Source organism: Tupaia chinensis, unplaced genomic scaffold (assembly GCF_000334495.1).
Source record: "Tupaia chinensis unplaced genomic scaffold, TupChi_1.0 Scaffold000478_3, whole genome shotgun sequence".
Classification (NCBI taxonomy): domain Eukaryota; kingdom Metazoa; phylum Chordata; class Mammalia; order Scandentia; family Tupaiidae; genus Tupaia; species Tupaia belangeri.
Window position 1 is genome coordinate 1,161,823 of NW_006159990.1, and position 4,741 is coordinate 1,166,563.

The 4,741-nt window shown below is 43.0% G+C and overlaps 1 pseudogene; it reads right to left on the minus strand.

Moving 5' to 3' along the window:
• Positions 1-2,492: 2,492 nt before the first annotated feature.
• Positions 2,493-3,223, minus strand: LOC102503134 (40S ribosomal protein S3 pseudogene; annotated as a pseudogene).
• Positions 3,224-4,741: the final 1,518 nt, after the last annotated feature.

Genomic DNA, 4,741 nt, shown 5'->3' on the forward strand with positions numbered 1-4,741 from the left:
CTCTTTTGTTTTCAAAATATTCATTCTAATGAGTATAAAGAAGCAAGTTTAATCATTAATAAGTGGTAACTATGGCAACGCCATAGTTACGCTACTATAACCAGCACCATTTTCTAACTGGGCTAAGAATAGCATAACATGTTGAGAGTTTTATTTTAAATATGATTCCTAAGTCTGGAGGTTGGTAAATGAGAAAGTTTAAATGCCACATTATAATTGCTCAGCTAGAATTTTGCATTTTCTCACAGATAATGGGGATAAGTTATTGAGGTGTCAACAATATCTTCATCAAATTCTAGTTGGTATGTTTTCATCAAATCAGGCTGCATTTTAAAAGAACATGTAAGAGTTTCAGTAATTTTCCTACTCAGAATTAGGAAAGTAGTCACTTTAGAAAGTGAAAAAGAATGAAAAAAGGTCTCAAAATCCCTAAATTAGTTACTTGCGCCAAGTCTCCTCTGGCATACAAGGTGACACATACACGATCTGGAATTGGACAGGGATGTTGTTGGGGGAGGACATTATTCTGCCTACTATAGTCACTAACGAGTCCAGGCGATCTTCTTATCGCTGTGCTGTGATCAGACTCTTCCATGGGGGGACATAGAGGAAAAAGAGAAACCTGTTTTTGATGTATATGGATGAGCTTGCATCTAGGTGAGGGCATGAGACTAGTTCTTGCCTGTAAAATGTGTGAGGTGATTGCCACCAGCCAGACTGAGACGGTGAGACCAGATATCTCCACTTCTCTCATCTCTTGTCAGCTGTCCAGATGGAGAGGGTCTGGCAAAGGGGGCTCCAAGATGCTGAAAGATGGTAGAAAAATAGAAGGATTTGTGGACCTATCGTTGCATAGAGCAGAGCCCATCCTCCACCCTCACTGCACTGTTAGATGAGAAGAAATATTGTACTAAGCTGCTGAGGTGTAGGGGTTGCTTGTTTGGAGATCAGCCTAGTCAGTATGGATGGCAGACTTCGAAAGTCAAGAAGTCCCACATTCTTCCAGTGACCCAAGCTCAGGAGGTGAGGTAGGCAGTGTGTCAGTGTGTTCACAAGAATACATTGTTCTCTTCTTCTCCAGGGAAGCATAGCAGGGTCTGTGGCTGTCCTGTCCCTCTGAGTCTTCATCTGTGCTGCAGAGGTGTGCATCCCCAACCCACAGCAGACACCCCTTGTGTCCTGCCGTGAGTGCCTGACATAGAGCTGAGCTCATGGAACAGGACTGTCAAAACCATTACATGTTGACAAATTAAGATATTTGGGGACCAGCAGTTAGCGTAATGGCTATGTCGCTGAACTCCCATGTAGTTGACCACGGTTTGCGTCTCGGACCCCGTGGCTTAAAACTCATGCCAGGCGATTATACGTGCGTGCCCAAGATCCCGAGAGGAGAATGGAGGAGAAGGGATTGCAGTGTGGCCATCCCCCCGGGGGATGATTTCTCGCTTTCTGTCTCTCTGTCTGTCTGGCGAGCGCACGCGCCCTATAGCAAAAACCTCTCAAAAAAAAAAAAAAAAAAAAAAAAGAAAGAAATTTAGCCTGACCCACCATGATGGCACATGCTGGATACTGTTGCTTTGGAGGCCCAGGTCACATCCCATACTTTTTCCTAGACTGAACTAAAAAGCTAGATGCGGTGTTGCACCACACTCTTTGGGAAGTCCCCGCTCTTCGGGAAGCTGAGACAGCTAAGCAAGCTCAAGGCTGCTTGGGCATCTTAATGAGACCGTCTGGAAGAGTCAGGTGTGGAGGTGCACATCTGGGGTCTGAGCTGCCCAGGAGGTTGAGGAACGAGGATTACAACACAGATCCTAAGAACCACCCCTATCCTTCCCCTTCCCCTGTCCCAAGTTTAGCTAAATCGCTACTAAAAACTCATGTGCACTTCTCTTTTCACCAGTTACTAGTAAGGGTGATGCTAGTAAAACAGCTTAGTTTCTTTCCTTATTTATTTATATGACTGTTCAATCCCTTGATTTACTTTTCTTTTTGTATGATACAGAGATATATCAAACTCTGTTCTGATTTTGTATTTTTTTTAAAGAATTACTTTATTTATCTTTATTTATTTACTTATTCATTTGTTTATCCAGAGAGGGGCAGAGAGAAAGAGAGAGAGAGAGAGACAGAGAAAGAGAGACAGAGACAGAGAAAGAGAGACAGAGACAGAGAAAGCAAGCTGTGAGGTCCAGGACTCGAATTGTGGTTGCCATGTGGGAATCCAGTGCCTTTAACCAACATGCCACCTGGCAGCCCCACCATTCTGATTTTTTAAGTAGTATGTTTAATCAAAACAGAAAGCAGTTGAAACTTCAGAGCATACTTTTTTAAATATATATGGTAGTTCTGAATAAACTTAAGCATACGTGTTCCTGTTGTATGAACTTTTAAATCAGCTAGAGCTCTTTGTTTCTCTTCTTCTTTTTATAAGATCATATTAAATGTCTTTACAGAATAACATCCAGCATCCGGATACAGCTGCTGGGACCCTGTTATGCTGAGGGGACTGGCTGGGACGTGGCAGGTGGCTCTGGCTTTCCACCCCTCTGTTCTGAGGTGGGCATGGTGGGCAGTATCTCATCTTTGGGTTCCATGAGGCTTACGTGACTGAGCAGGGGCTTCCTAGGGCCAGTCTTACCACTTGGGGCCCAGGGCAACATGATTTTCCACTTTGATGCCCGGCATACCCTGTCTGAGCAGCACAGGCACAGGGCAGTGTCAGTGTGATAGTTGACACGGTCCCCACTGTGTCAACATCAGGCCGCCCACAAATTTCATGAACTTTGCCCTCTGTCCGCAGAGCTTCCCAGACACCACAAGCTAGCAGCCCTGGCCCCACTCTCTGTGATGAACCACAACACACCGTAGCAGGCCCTCTGCACCGCAAGCCCTCCAAGGAGTTTGTGACGCAGAGACTCTGCCTGGGCAATGGCACACAGACCTCTGGTGGCCACCTTTTCAGCATAAAGCTCTACACTGCCCTTAGAGAAGCCAAACCTCTTCTGAATGACCACAGTCAAATCTTGGATCCGCCCACTCTTCTCACCAAGAACATTCTGTGTCCTGGTGGCTAAGGTAATGATTTCTGTCCTGGTTGGAGTAACTCGAACCTCAGCACCAGAGTGGCCATCTTCAGCCAGCTCCTGAGTTAGGAACGCGTTGAGTTCAGCTTTGAAGATTCATCAGTGACAAACTTCCTCTTCTTGGAGATTCGTACTGCCATCTTGCACGCTGCTGAAAGGAAAGACCGACACTCTCTGTTTTAATTTAAAAATATTTTTCAAGAAATAATACATGGGAAGAAAAGTCATAAAATTACCTGAGTCTTATATCATCTTTCTGGGTTTAAATTTAAAAACGAAATATTTAAAAAGTTTTCAGCTTATCTTAAAAATTTACCTATGAAGATATTACTGAGAATATTTGGAAGAAAATGACACAGAAACATGACACATAGGATAGATTGAAAGTGGCCTTTTTATATAAATGCCATCCCTCATCTGATTTTTGGATTTGGTTGGTTCACAGTAAAAAGAATCTGTAACTTCAAATCTGGATATCAGATCAGGGCGTAGCATGCCTTGTGCAGTACCGGGAGTGACAGGTGATTTCTTTTTAATTACCAATGGGCACATGTGCTTGCCAGAGAAACAGGGAAACAGAGAGAGAAAGTACCTTGCAGTGGGGTATGGTCACCCTGCAAGTCCTTTATTTATTTATTTTTTTTCCATTTTTCCATTCTATTGGGAATTGGGGCACATATGCACTAGTGCCCAGTGTGTCTTTAAAGGCAGTGGGATTCGAACCATGGTCAGCCATGTGATATCTGACTCCCTTAACCACTAGGTCATGTGGTCAACTCTGACAGATGATATTTGAACATGGCTGCTGACAGGCAGAGAGAAATAGGGCAAAGGCAGGCAGATAGGAATTAAAGTATGTATGGATACTTGCTTCCCATCTTTTGGTGCTTTGATGGCATTAACTGTTTTTTTAAAAATAATTATTTATTTTATTATTATTATTTAAAATTTGACGAGAGAGAGAGAGAGAGGGAAAGTGAGAAAGCAAATCTCCAGGTCTGGGACTTGAACCATAGTCAGCCATGTGAGAGTCCACTTCCTTAAATGCCATGCGACGTGCCAGCCCTAGGTGTTAATTTTTGAATGCCATGTCAAGGCTAAACATATCTTGTTTGTATAAAACACATTTCTTGGGACCAGCAGTTGGCGTAATGTCTATGTCGCTGGACTCCCATGTAGTTGACTGTGGTTCGAGTCCTGGACCCGGTAGCTTAGAACTCACACTGGGCACGTGTGCGTGCCTGCCCAAGATCCCGAGAGGAGAATGGAGGAGAAGGGATTGCGGCGTGGCCATCCTCTCTGGGGGGTTATTTCTCGCTTTCTATCTCTCTGTCTCTCTCTGTCTGGCGAGCGCACGCGCCCTAGAGCAAAAAGCTTTACAAAAAAAAAAAGTATAAAAAAAACAACAAAAAAACACATTTCTTAAGAAGAGGCTATATGACTTCCTAAGATATGATCATTTTAAAAACTCCAAGTAGTATCTCATAACAAGAACAAATGCATTATAGAGCAGACTCAGAAAAGAATATATATATGTATATATATATATGTGTGTATATATATATATATATATATATACATACATACACACACACACACACACACACTCCAGTGATACATTATGTGTGTGTGTGTATATATATACATATATATACACA